Genomic DNA, 14,816 nt, shown 5'->3' with positions numbered 1-14,816 from the left:
TGCCTAACATTTGGCAGCCCCAGTGATTTCTACCTTTCATTCTCCTTTAAGACATTAGATGCATTAAGCTACCAAGAATTAACCAACCCCTTGCAAAACTGGGATTGTTTGTCCATATACTGCAACGTAGTCAAGCTGGCCAACTACATCAAAGTCTTCCCAGTCTGGCCTGTCCTACGCTTTACCTGCCACTTTATATAAATGGAAAGGCATTTCTGTATCACAGGACGTCTTAAAGTCCTCTATATATTGATTTCTTTGTTGCCGATACCAGAAAAGTGTTTTTCTTTTCTCCCTTATAGCAGCAGCTATTTGGCTATTGCCTGCACCCACCAACAAAACATAATGTGACTAACGCACCAGTTACAGTGAGCAGGAGAAACAGTGAATGAATTACTAGTCTAGCTCAAACATTGGAAGCAAGGGCTCTAGCGGCAGCGAGCATTGGGGCAACTACAGCCAAGAGAGTCAGGAAAAGCCCCAGTCCCTTACAGCTACTCTTGCACTCCTTCCCTGCTCGCCTCTCCCCCAACTCCCCCCATTGAATCCCTGTTGTGTTACGTCACAGTCCTGCGACGGGAGGCGTGTGACGTCTGGGTTCCATGCCCCACACGTGTCAGGGCGCTAGAAGCAATCGGGGCTGCCGGGCTATTGAACATCGGACCGGGACCGGGACTGCGGCCTGTGTTACGAATAAGCGGGACTGACCCGGGAATAGCAGCACTGTTGGGGGGTAGGTTATTATTATATGAAGTAGTTAAGAGGGGCTGCGCTATTAGTTGTGTGTGTTTATTTGCTGCTGAAGCACGTTTCTATGGGATGCTGGGGGTTATAGGTACCTGGGCAGTAATACCAGCTACACCTAAACTAGTTACCTCTCATGCTTTCATTTGCTTTAATGTATTTATGTATTACTCAAGGGCAGTGTTTTGTAAGAAACAGGTGTTATATACAAGATCCAGTTTGTTTTGTAGCTTGACATAAAAAAAATGTGAAAATTATTTCTATAGTTTTCGTGGGTTGAGCTGCAGATCTCCCTTAGTTTGCCATTAAACGCTGTTTGACGTGAGCTTTGGGCAGTTCATGTTAGAGACTGGCATCCTACTTGTCAAACCCTTTGATTGATAGCTTACATATTTGTAACTTGTGTGTTTTCCTATTCCAGCCATAGAAGACCTAAGAAACAACAAAAATGACTTCGCTCGCACAACAGCTGAAACGACTGGCCCTGCCACAGACTGACCTAAGCTTGTACAATCGGAAGGAGGTCGCCTCCCTTCTTTTTGAACCCAAGGAAGCTGCTGAAATTGACCAAGACACCTTCTTTGCTATCGGTAAGTGGTTTTCATAAAAAGCATCACTTTAATGCATTGATTGTAGCTGAGCTGATCGGAAATGAGACCCTCAAGGAAAGGAAACAATTTAAAAGGGGACTAAAGTTGATCTCTAAGGGTAGGAACCCACGAAGCTGTTCAGACACCCTTGATAGATCTCTGCTTTCACAAGTGACAAGCTGCTCCAAAAAGGCTTTCCACTCACAACAATAGGAGTCGCCAGTGGAAAGCCCTTCATATCACCTGCAGGGGGAAACTTTGCGTGACTTCGGATTACCGAAGCAATTGAAAGGGCAGAGATCTATTGTGGGTGACTGAACCGCTCTCTGGGTTCTTACCCTTATGCTGTCTGTTCTGTTTTCTGTCTCAAAAAGAAACAGGATTTCTTGCCTTCTTCTTTGTCTCTATAATTCCTTTGCTAGAGACACGCAGCTCTCTCCTCTCTCCCCCCCCCTCCCTCAAAATTGCTAAGAACACTCCCCCCCCCCCCCCCCCCCCTTTAGGAATGTGAGATTTGAGCCATTCAGCAGGAAGCTTCCTCATAGTCTTACTAACTGCACATGTACACCGGTCTTGGTCTCGGTGCAGGAGCAAGGCATTATGGGAACTTTCTTTACACAGCTCAGCGTTTTTTCTTCCTGTTTGGCTTCTGATCATCTGAACGGGAGAAAATGGGGAGACTTAAGGGCACTATTGAGAGAGCTGAAGGTATGCCGGCCGCTTGAGAATTACTCTTTATTAGCCTTTTTCTTCTCCTTTAAAGGAGACAAGCTGTGTAGAAAACAAGAAAGTGCCAGTGCATTACACTCCTCTAAATATAGAAGGAATGTGCCGAGAAAGGTTGTGTTTCTGGCTTATTTATTGATGATTTCTCCAAAACCCTACTATTTCCACACTAATTAAGTTTCATTTCAGTACTTCAGTGACAATTAGAAAAGTCTATAAAAAATACAAAATTAATATGAAATTCATTAAATTAGTAATGGATATGTTTTTGTACTCTTAACTTTTTAGGATGCACTGGCCTGGATGAGTTGATGGGTATTGATCCGTCCTTCGAACCTTTTCAGGAATCTCTCTTCAGTCTCGCCTCTAAAAGTTTGCAGCGCAGTGTTCAGACAAAAGCTGTGAATGAGCAACTGAATGAGACTATTGGAAAATTTCTTATTCATCTTTCTCCATACTTCTTGCTCAAGCCTGCTCAGAAATGCCTGGAGTGGCTTATCCATAGGTACAGTATATCTTCGTATAGCACCCAGGTCATAATGGCCCAGTAATGGAAATTACTCTCTACTATTCAGAAAGCAGTCAAGCCCATGTCCTGTCTTGTTGAGACAGGTGGTTTAATGGAAATGTTGACTTTTAAATCTGTTGCCCAGCCCTAATTGCTGCTTGGCACATGCACAGTGGGGAACAGGCTTTGCACTTGTGCAAGTGATTTGTTCTCTCTGATCCTTTCGCTCCCAAGAATGCTGAGGGACACTTGCTTATTTTATGCAACATGGGGCGAGAAAGATAATTGCAAGTGTTAAGTAAAAATGGCTTACCCAAAAGATGGCAGCATAATGGATAGTGGCAGAATTATATTATGGATAATGGAATTATATTATAAGTATATTATTACTGGCAATTGTATTGCAAATTTCTGGTGTTTCTGGGTTGAGACAATGCAATTAAGTAGATTTTGTATGTGTGAGACTAGTAAACATAATAACATTCGATATTAACACAGCAATGAATTCGCATGTAGCATGCTGGTTTTTGATAGGTTGTTGTGGAGTTAATACACTTGGCACAAACTTTCTGCAGTATTACTCTGCCTCACTTTTGTGACAGCTCTTTGATACTATTTCATATACAAGCCACATGATACCATGTATATATGTTACGTGTATGTTCGCTCATGTTGATTGGTTAATTTATGCTCTTGATAATGTACATTTTTCTTACCTAATGGTGTTTGAGAATTTTTTATAGAATATATTGCATATATATATTGCTACTCGTATTATATAGTTGCACGACAAATAAAGGCCTAGCAAAAGTATTTCTCACTCTTGTTATATTAAGATACAGATCTGCTGTTCTGCTTCTCGCAGCCATTTGCTCTCCTACCCCTTTGCCTTCTGATGTACTTAGTGTCATTGTTTATGCTTCTGCAAAGTAACTGCTTCCAGGTACTAGATATACTTTACTTCATGCACCATGGGGCAGTACAGACTCGGTTATTACTCTCCCTAGGCGAAGATGAGGAGGGGGGGCCACACCAGAAGAACCCTGAGGGGGTGTTCTGGTTAAAACCAAATTCTAGGCAATCCCTAAGTACTCTCATAGTAAGCAGTACTTTTTTGAGTCTTGCTTTTATCACAAAAACACCCTTTTCTAAATAATATTCCAATTTGGTTGATGCCATAAAATTGCAGTAGATTTGACTGCTAGAATTGGAAAATTAATTTGTGTGCTGCGCTTTCATGTGTTCTGTCCCATGATTGGTGCAATCTCGCCATGCACAAGGTTCTCATCCAGATGCACAGAAATATATCTATATAATAGATCTATATTAAGATTCAGTGCTGGGAATCCCAATCTGTGGGTCATTAAAACCTAGAAGGCTACTGGTTGGGCCATTGCTGCAATAATGGCATATTGATCTTTTTGTAATTGTTTTTTTGTTTTCTCTAAGGTTTCACATCCACCTCTACAACCAAGACAGTCTGATAGGCTGTATACTGCCATATCATGAAACAAAAGTGTTTGTTCGGGCTGTTCAGCTCCTAAAGATCAGTGATCCAACTCACAAATGGCATTGGCTGCATGCTATTCAGGTAGTGCATACTCTTCAAAAAAGTGTAACTTGCTTTTTTAAAAATTTTTACTTTGAGCAGTTCTTTTTGATCTCATTTCTATAACATCTGCATGTGCCTGTTACTGTCAGTATTTTGAAGGCTGTTTCAATAAATCCATATTTAAAGTGTGGCATGGCAAACGTAAAGTGGCCATTGACCTGTAATTTATCTGCTTTGGTACTTGGTGCACACTAAAGGTGCTGCCAGATCTTCCTGTAAAACAGCAAATACAAGTGAAAAGCCATTTTTATGGGAGTAAAAAAATAAGTATACCCCACCAAAAATAGGATAATGAAAATGATCCAAACATAGGAGCTAGGAGTACTGAATAACCAAAGTTGTCCAATCTAGATTAATGATGGCATTTGCTGCAAATCTTCACACAGTCATGTAGAAGGGGGTGCATCAATTACAATAGATTTTTCTATAGGCAGGGTCAAAAAAAATTGGAACCTTGTAGATTTACTTAATTAGAGATATTACCATTTTTCAAACTGTCTGAAATAAGTCAATAGATAAAAAAATCAACTCTGATGGTCTCTAAGGGGCACATTTACTAATCCACGAATGTCAGAAAAGCGTCCGAATGCGGTTTTTTCGTAATGCTCGGTATTTTGCGTTTTTTTCGTAAATTGTCGCGACTTTTTCGTAGCCGTTATGACTTTTTCGTAAATTGTCTCGACTGTTTCGTAGCGTTACGACTTGCGCGAATTGTCGCGACTTTTTCGTAGCCGTTACGACTTTTTCGTAAATTGTCACAACTTTTTCGTAGCGTTACGACTTGCGCGAATTGTCGCAACTTTTTCGTAGCCGTTACGACTTTTTCGTAAATTGTCACAACTTTTTCGTAGCGTTACGACTTGCGCAAATTGTCGCGCCTTTTCCGTAGCCGTCGCGCCAAGTACGAAAGTTTCGGATTCATTCAAGCTTCAGTATCATGACTTTCCTTGGGCCAGGTTGGAGCTGCAGAGTGCCATTGAGTCCTATGGGAGACTTTCCTTGGGCCGGGTTGGAGCTGCAGGGTGCCATTGAGCCCTATGGGAAACTTTCCTTGGGCCGGGTTGGAGCTGCAGAGTGCCATTGAGTCCTATGGGAGACTTTCCTTGGGCCAGGTTGGAGCTGCAGAGTGCCATTGAGCCCTATGGGAGACTTTCCTTGGGCCGGGTTGGAGCTGCAGAGTGCCATTGAGCTCTATGGGAGACTTTCCTTGGGCCAGGTTGGAGCTGCAGAGTGCCATTGAGCCCTATGGGAGGCTTTCCTTGGGCCAGGTTGGAGCTGCAGAGTGCCATTGAGCCCTATGGGAGACTTTCCTTGGGCCAGGTTGGAGCTGCAGAGTGCCATTGAGCCCTATGGGAGACTTTCCTTGGGCCGGGTTGGAGCTGCAGAGTGCCATTGAGCCCTATGGGAGACTTTCCTTGGGCCAGGTTGGAGCTGCAGAGTGCCATTGAGTCCTATGGGAGGCTTCCAAAATCATGCAAAGTCTGAAAGTTTTGCCCGCCGTTTACGAGCGCCCAATACGAAAAAGTTGCGACAATATACGAGCAAATCGTAACGGCTACGAAAAAGTCGCGACAATTTGCACAAGTCGTAATGGCTACGAAAAAGTCGTAACGGCAACGAAAAAAATTGCAAAAATACGAAAAATTCGCAAAATGTTCGTTTCCAATCCGAATTTTTACCATTCGGATTCGTGGATTAGTAAATGTGCCCCTAAGTGTCGAAATTGTTGCATGCATGTTAATTTGTGCCCTTGCTTCAGAACATTATTAGATAAGATTTCAGCTGGATCTGATTGGCTGGGATTTGAGAAGAAACCCATAGATATGATTAAAGGATATGATTAAAGTCTTATTTATATCTTCCTTATTTATATATTTATATCAATTTGCAGAATTGCTGTTAATATCTCTGCATCCATGTCTCCTGACTGCTGTGCAGCACTGGTTATGAATCTTACATTTAGAGATACTGACTGGTGACTATTTTTGCTTCTTTTTTTTTTACAGAAACCTGGGGTCCCTCTTGCAAGAGGCACACTAATCACACATTGCTACAAGGATATGGACTTCATGGAATTCATTTGTCATTTGGTTACTAAATCTGTTAAGGTAGGTAAAACTACTTCTAAGTCTAACCATAACGCAACCATAACATACAAAAAGCATCTTGGGCGAGTGGTGTAATAAAACTAATTACTGCAGTTAATTTTTTTTTTTTTATTATAATATGGTTATGTATTTCTGATTCGTATGTGTTTATAAGCTATCCCTGTAGGAGCACAGATGGAATAGAAATCATTTTTACACCTAGTGGCAAACATTGCATCAATTCATTTGGAAATATGCTTGTAATAGTAGAGCTAAACAAGGCTAAATCTGAAAAGCAAACTAAAGTCACACTCTACTTCCTGGTCCCAAATCTGCAGTCTACTAAGAATTCTCTGTACAAATACCCATCCTTCCCTCCAGCCATACATGTTCAAATTTTAGTCTTCTTCCTACAAATGTTTGGATATCGACTGTACTAACCTTCAGATTGAAATTGTTGAATATTGCCCTAAAAATAACAAATCAGAACATGTTCTGAACATGAAATAGTTGTCAGACACCAGTTGTACTAAAATAATTTCCTGAAAATACATTGTAGAAACCCCAAGTATATTGTCAGATACACCATACATGCTCAGATTTTAATATTATCCAACCTAAATTTTTGGCTAAACAACTGATCACCATGGTACAAATGTTATTGGGACAATAATTTTGAGCCCACACATGGTCCGAAAATTATACAAAACATAATTTTGTACGGTTATATTGGTGCGTGTTAGGTTGTGAGGTAAGCAGCAGATTATGGCCTTGTTCTTTGGGACCAGGAAGTAGAATGTGATTTTAGTTTCATTTTTAGATTTTGCCCCATTAAGTGCAAGAGATAGCAAAAATCCTACACATTTTCTAACTGTAACAATAGGGCTTGTGCTGAACATAATTTTTGCCTTTTCATTAAACCAGTGTTGTAAAGGAGGTATACTGCCCCTTTAATGAATTTATGATATTTTCCTTTAATTTGCAAAAACGTTTGTTGTTATTGTTCATTTTTGCATTTATTCCTGCTTCTTGCCCTGTGCTTCTTCATAGCATGCACCCAGGCAATGTATGGTTGGAGATATGCCTCTCCTCAAGCTATGTCTTTATATTCAGGTCACACTTTACGCATAGGAAATGTGTAATATAACAGAGTTATTTACTATGAGACTACATGTATCCGTGCTGTATGGAAATGACAGGGTGTGTTTTTCTGTTTTTACAGGAGTTTTCTGAAGTGCCAGAAAGTTCTGCACAGCTCAGAGTTCTTTTGTCTTTCTATGTTTCTACAGTAGTGTCTGCATTGAATACTGTAGAGAAAGTTTCTGATACTTTTATTGCAAAACTTCTCCCATACATTCAGAAGGTATGTATATTTTATAGTGGTTTCAGTCTTGTGCTTAAATTAATGGTTCTTTATTACATGTTTAAAGAGAACCTAAACATAAACCAAGCAAAGCTATGGAAAAGCTCCAAGTAGTGCATAGTATACAATGCCTCGCCTGGACTTTGTGGGTGCACAGTAGCCTGGTTATATGGGTATAAAATGTCAAAATCATGGCTGTTGTAGCCTACTATAATAAATATGGGGGGGGGGGGAGATAGGACAGTGTGCCAAGATCTGACTCTCTAATACAATTTTTGTTTAATGTCTTTTGATTACTCATTCCCTTTAGGTGGGATATATATATATAGACTTGGGTTAAAGTTTTTTTGCTGTTTTCTCTCCATCTTCTAGGCAAATTCTAATTTGCCTCTTTTTCAGTTGTTTCCATTACTTTGTGTGTGTGATTCACAGTAACCAAAAATTCACCACTGTGCAAGGCAATGTTCCCTATAAGCTGTTTGTCTGTTCGCACGCATATATTTTGAGGTCAGCAAACTGACCATTCCTTGATGTCAGGTAAAATGAAGAGTTCATATATAATATACAGTAATATATAAACACGAAAATCAGAATATTGATAAATGCCCCACCTAATTCTTCTTGGTAAAATTTTTACATCTGCATTATACATGTAGGCAGGTAGTGTTCTCCTGGCACAAAAGTTCCCCAACCAGTCACTCAGGAGCAACACGCTGCTCACTCCCCCTTTGGATGTTACTCACAGCAGCTTTAAAGCAGGTGCTTATTTCTGAATTCTTGGCTTGCATAAAAACCAGGTGTACTTTCAAACGGAGTCTCCTGTAGGCTGACAGTCCTCATGGGGCTACCAAATAACTAAATAACTAATCACAGCCTATATTTGGTAACCCCAAATACAATTTCATGCTTGTGTTGCTTCCCAGCTCTTTTTACATTTAAATGTGGCTCATGGGTAAAAAAAAAAAAAAAAAGGTTGGGGACCCCCGCTCCAAGCTGTGCACCCCCCCCCCCCCCCCCCCCCCCGCATTTTGAGGCCACCGCACATAACATTGTGGCTCACACACAAAATTTTGTATTTATTCTGACCTTAGCACACGGGTTTAAAATGTGCACACAAAAGATATTTTTCTTACACATATCCAAGAAGGAATTGGAGGGGCCATTGCTGCAAGGCCAAACAGAGACTTACTTTAAGCTTATCTGACTGAGATGGCTCACAGGCTGATATTGTCTTATTTGTGGATTTACATAAAGCTGATATTTGATGCACACCCTGAGGAGGGCATCAGCAAATTAAATTTTCAGTCTTGATGACGGTGGTAAAATGGGAGTTCCAGACAGCTGACTGTCCATAGGATCAATATTAACCAAACTGCCCAACCATGCAAATGCATATAAGTTAGTTTTGACAGCAGTCGAAATGAACTCCCAGAAAGCTGCCTGTCGCCCTATTGCCCTGCTGCAATCGAGCATTTTGTGAGTAAAACTCTACCTGAAGCTTAAAAAAAAATTCCAACAGGGTGTAAGCTTTTCCTATTATTATAGTGTTTTTGGGGGGAATTAAGTATTAGCATATTTTTGGTGTTCCTTTAACAATATGGATAGTCTACTGGGTCTTTAAAAGAATGATATAAAATCTATTTGAAATATGCTTTTACCTACAAGGTGTGGTAGAAAGCAGAGAAAGTAGAAAGATTTTATATATTCATAAACAATGTAATACTCCTGCCCTTAATGTATTTCTTTAAATGCTTTTTTTTCCATAAGGGTTTAAAGTCCTCCTTGCTGGATTTCAAAGCTGCCACATACATGATCATCTGCGAGTTAGCAGTAAAGACTGTGATGGCCCCCACACTAGTGAAAGCCCTGGCATCACAGATCACTCGAACCCTCCCCAAAACGCCCTCTTTGGTTCGTGATGGTGTTGGTTGTGTAATAATCCTATTGCAGTGTCAGGAGACCAACAATTTGGGGAAGAAGTAAGTATGATTTTCAAAGTGTATCCTACAGTCAAAACTGTAATTCAGAGCTTTTTGGATAATGGGTTTTCAGATAACAGATCCCATATCTATAAATCTTTTTGCTTTAGTGTAATCACATAATTGCCACTTTATTTTATAATTGCCTTTCATTTTATAGAAGTTATAATAAACTAAAATGTCTGCACAAAAGGTAAAACTATGATGTTTATATTATTTTACATGTTTTAATTGTAGAACTGCATTTTTCATATTGACAACAGTTTCTCTTTAAAGAATAACAATAAGGGTGAAGACACACAGAGCTACTTAGTAGCAACTACTTGTCACGGCTACAAAACGCCAGAAAATGCCCTGCCATAGACAATACTTTATACTCTGCTAAAACATACATAGAGACAATTATCAGTAAATTATCAGTACATTTTCTATTTAAATAGCCGTGACAAGTAGCTGTTACTAGTAAAGGTGGCCATACATGGTAAGATCCACTCACTTGGTGAGGTCTGCAAGCGAGTGGATCTTTTCCCGATATCCCCACCTATGATTGGGTGATATTGGGCTAATTTGGTCGTTTGGCACTGGGGCAGGTTCGGGGGCCACATGAATGAGCCGGTGTGGTCCTCAATCTGTCTTTAGTGCCCATACACGGGCCGATAAGCTGCCAATTGGTCTATGGGACCGATATCGGCAGCTAGAATCGGCCCATGTATGGCCTTAACTTCATGTGTCTTCACCCTTAAAGTGCCTCTCTGAAAGGATATAGCTAGCCATTCAATAGAAATTCAATCCTGTGCAAAGAAAATGCATGCTAGAAGCTTTACTGACTCATTCACATCGCCAGTATCCTGCAGTGATTACATTTGTCAGCAAATTATTCTTTGATACTGTAAACCGTTATTATGATTTTTAGTGAATTGGTAACATTTTTTTAAAAATGTATACTTCTCCCCCAGGCCATTTGTTAACCTGTGCAAGGTGTCAGACATAGTTTCCATACTGCAGGGAATTGCAAGCTTGTATGAGACCACCTCTTTGCTGACTTATTTGTTACCAAACCTGGTATGCTCAGTTATCCACTCATCAGAAGGTAGGTATATATTTTTTTTTAATTAAATTATAGTTCTTTGCTGGGTTGTGGATTGGTGTGCAATCTCAAAGGAACAGGAAAAGTAACACTAGAAAATGTGTTTTAAAATGTACTGTTGCCCCGCACTGGTAGAAGTTGTGTGTTTGCTTCAGAAACACTACTACAGTTTATAGAAATGAGCTGCCGTGTAGCCATGGGGGTTACACGGCGTACTCAGCAGATCACCGATAAGCTGTGTAGAACGCAATGGTGTATTTATTATCTGCTATGTAACTTGTGCCATTTAGCGTTATTTCAGTTTGAATAGCTTCCCCCATGGCTACACAGCAGCTTTGTTTATATAAACCATTGTAGTACTAAAGCAAACCATAGATAATATTTAAATTACTCTGATACACTTTTTGGTGTTACTGTTCCTTTAACAACCTTCAGAACTCTACAGTTAGTATAGTTGTTGGTATATATAGTTTATGTATGTGTGTATAGATAGGTCAGTATAGGTTTGTGGGTGCTAGAGTTACTTGGAAGGGTTGAACTTGATGGACTCTGGTCTTTTTTCAACCCTATGTAAGTATGTAACTCTAGGTTTGGCAACTATAGTTGTATGCCTACAGCACCTTCTCATAGAATTAAAGTCCTTTTTTCTCTTTCATTCCTTAAATGCCATGTATTCTTAGATGTTATGACAACTTTGGGTATTTCTGAAAAGTTCTGTGTCTGCGCAGTATTTTTCCTACAGGTAAAAATGGCATGGTATGCTGACTTGGTCATACCAACACATATCCACAGATGTGAGCAACTATGCATTTAGATGGCAGGAATTGCATATGGGTCACATATCTAACAGCTTGGATGTGTAACATTTGCCACTAGAGAAAGCAATATACTAGGGGTGGGCAAGATGTTGATTGTGGTCCACCAGTCGATCCCCTGGATTTCTGGTGGACCGCGAAGAAGCCAGGGGATGCGGAAGTGTGGCGTGAATGTATGTATGCTGCTTCTAGGGGAGTCATCGGTTGATCGCTGATGGAAAAAGTCTGGCCACCCCTGCAATATACTATTGACAGATATGGGGTATAGTGACTATTTAATGTGTGTATCTTTCTCCAGTGCTAATTTTTTTTTTTTACTTGTTACATGTTTTATCTTCAGAGGACAGCACAGAAGAGCCGAGTCAAGATCTATGTAAAGGTCACCTTGAAGCAATACTCAGTACTATAGACCTTGGGAAAGATTTAAACAAGCTTGTAGCATGGTAAGGGTTTCTGCCATTTTAGATATGTCCTGCTTTGTTGAAGCTAACAAAATAAGGTTGGTTTTACCAACTAACAGCAGCAGATGTATGTAAGTAACTTCAGAATGCGGTCTGTTGTATGCTGTTATTTGGTTGAGAAGATCTTTTTGTTAATATCAAAAACATGCTTTTCTTGTTCTCCTGGACTAGTGTACAGCATGCCAATGTAGAAAGAAACTACTCTTCCACCCAAATAAATACTTTATAATAATAATATAATAATGAGTTTAATGTAACCACTTGCCTTACATAGAGTATACATTTTACAGTGGCAACTGTCTGCAACCTAACTGCCATAACATGTACTTTTACAGCTTAATTTTTAAATCGTTTTGCTCATATTATGGTTAAAGAAGTGCAGTTTAAAAATACAGGCAATTGATCTTTTATCAAAATGCTTAGGATCGGGGGTTTCCAGATGAGTGATCTTCCATCATTTGGATGGCCATACTTTAAATCTGCTAAAGCAGGGGTCCCCAACCTTTCTTACGTGTGAGCCACAGCCAAATGTAAAAAGACTTGGAGAGCAACACAAGAACCATAAAAGTTCATGGAGGAGCCAAATAAGGGCTGTGATTGTCTATTAGGCAGCCTCTATGCACCCTATCAGCTTACAGGGGCTTTATTTGGTAGGAAATCTTGTTTTTATTCAACCAAAACTTGCCCCCAAGTCAGGAATTCAAAAATAACTCCCTGGTATGCGGGCACTGAGAGCAACATCCTCCAACATGTTGCCCCCGAGCCACTGGTTGGGGATCACTGTGCTAAAGGTTGTGTCACCATTATGGATTCATAGCTTAGTTACCATCAGGTACCAGGCACTGTTCTAATTTTACAGAGAAAAGAAAATATTTTTTAAAAATTAGAATTATATGCTTACATAGGATGTTTTTTGTAATTTGGAGCTTTTAGGATAAGGGATTTCTAGATAAGGGAAACGCATACTTTGTACAAGGTTAAGCTAATTTAGCAAAAATAACTAGGTAGCATCTTATAGTATAGTATAGTCTTTCATAGCTAATATAGCTGTTTTAAGCTGTTAAAAACAATGGTATTTAAAATGTATTAAAGTAAAAATCAATCCTAGCTATCGAGTATTATTTTCCTTTAGTAAATATTAACATAGGGGAACTTAGAGTACTTTCCTAAACCACAGCTTGTTTTTTGACTGTTCCCCAGCACATTCTTGGAGGAATTTCTCTCGTATGGGGAGATGCACCAAGCTGAGCCTCAGAAAATTTCAGACCTTTGCCAGCGCCTCCTTCCTCTCATCAGACTCTTTGAAAGCAAGTGAGTAAATCCAGCTTGTTTCGTTTTTTTTGTGAAAATGTATTCGGTTGATTTATAAAGCCTTGTTTTGTTTTCCTAGTGAAGAAGGAGCTAAAATTGCAGTCCAACATTCTGGAACCTAACTGCAGTTTACAATTACATTTTGCCTATATAACTAGGCCTGATATGTATTGCAAACTGTAAGAATTGTCATTTTAGCTGCAGTAGATCACATTCACATACTGAGACAAATTTGTCATGTTAATAGAAAATAATGTAGAATTCCAGTGCCGCTGAAACAAATTTTTTGCTATGGTTGTTGCCAGTGAGGGGGCACTGTTTTTTTCTATCATTCCAAGCAGCTGAGAAAGCTGTGATGTAAGAAAAGTATGAAACGTGTATTATTATCACTGCAAAGACAGATTTATTTTGTTTTTAGATACCCCACAGCCCTCGATTCTGTTTTGGAAGAACATCTTAAAAATGTTGGAGATCAGGAGAATCAAAGTTTATTTCACCAGTTCATATCCCTCTCCACCAGTGGTGGAAAATACGAGGTAAAGTTGAATCAAGGAAGTAATTATCCATACTTATTTGTTTGTGTAAAGTAGTAGATATGTAAAAACACAGCAGAAATTGGTATAGGGATTCCCAAATGGCCTCTTTTTTTTTTTCTTTTCTCAATAAACTGGCATTGGTCCATACCATTACCTATACTGCTAGGGGTAGGGGGTGTTACAGCAGTATATGATAATGCCTATTTGATCTCTAACAAAATTAGCAGAGGAGTTCAGCTCAGATCATACTTCAAATTTCCTGCCTATATCTCTTTGGGTAAAAACCTCCATAGCATGTGCCTGTGCCTTATTTGAACGTTTTTTTCATTATGAATTACAGCTCATTTGCTAATCTGTTGTGGTATTATATAAGAGCTTTTTATTATATAATGGTGGATGTAGAAATGTCTATTTTATCTGTGTAGTGACTGGATTCTTTGCAAATTATTGTAGTTACTGGCAGATTGTGATACCACCCTCCTGCTCAGCTTGAATCACCCACAGCCTGCAGTGAGACACATTGCTCTGAAACATCTGAAGGACATCATAGAGACATCTAAGGTGAGAGGACCCTTTGTCTCTCATAAGTGACGTCTTACAGTTTAAGTCCATTATATAACATAAACATTTCTATCCATATTAATTTTTAGGGTTTAGGTCTATTGCATCTTGCTTTTTAATATAAACCTTACTGTGTTCCAAAACAATTCGTATGTATTGAGATGCTGCTTTGAATGGATAACTATAATAAACTATACAGTTTGTGAACTTTGTGAATATTGAGCTTATATCACTGTAGCTGTTTGATACCCTGATTAAGTCATGGTTTATTTAACCTATTGATTCACCTCTTATTTTATTATACAGGCAGGCTTTGATGAGGCCTTTATTCAGGAATCCATTTTATCCCGTCTCGCTGATGATAACCTGCAGGTTGTGCTGTCTGCTCTGGATGTATTTAAAGTAAGCTGCCTGCAGTATAAAATAACTTTATTGC

The 14,816-nt window shown here is 39.4% G+C and overlaps 1 non-coding gene across 1 annotated transcript in view; it reads left to right on the top strand.

Moving 5' to 3' along the window:
- Positions 1 to 501: 501 nt before the first annotated feature.
- The window catches only part of heatr1, a 51,916-nt gene continuing 37,601 nt past the window's right edge, over positions 502 to 14,816 (top strand). The window contains exons 1-13 of the transcript XR_001170885.3: positions 502 to 733; positions 1,166 to 1,334; positions 2,349 to 2,565; positions 4,018 to 4,159; positions 6,187 to 6,288; positions 7,490 to 7,630; positions 9,398 to 9,609; positions 10,566 to 10,699; positions 11,852 to 11,954; positions 13,173 to 13,283; positions 13,702 to 13,819; positions 14,273 to 14,380; positions 14,687 to 14,782. This is a non-coding gene — a transcript (HEAT repeat containing 1). The remainder of the gene's footprint in view (positions 734 to 1,165; positions 1,335 to 2,348; positions 2,566 to 4,017; positions 4,160 to 6,186; positions 6,289 to 7,489; positions 7,631 to 9,397; positions 9,610 to 10,565; positions 10,700 to 11,851; positions 11,955 to 13,172; positions 13,284 to 13,701; positions 13,820 to 14,272; positions 14,381 to 14,686; positions 14,783 to 14,816) is intronic.

Source organism: Xenopus tropicalis, chromosome 5 (assembly GCF_000004195.4).
Source record: "Xenopus tropicalis strain Nigerian chromosome 5, UCB_Xtro_10.0, whole genome shotgun sequence".
NCBI lineage: Eukaryota > Metazoa > Chordata > Amphibia > Anura > Pipidae > Xenopus > Xenopus tropicalis.
This window is presented reverse-complemented; position numbering and strand designations above follow the sequence as displayed.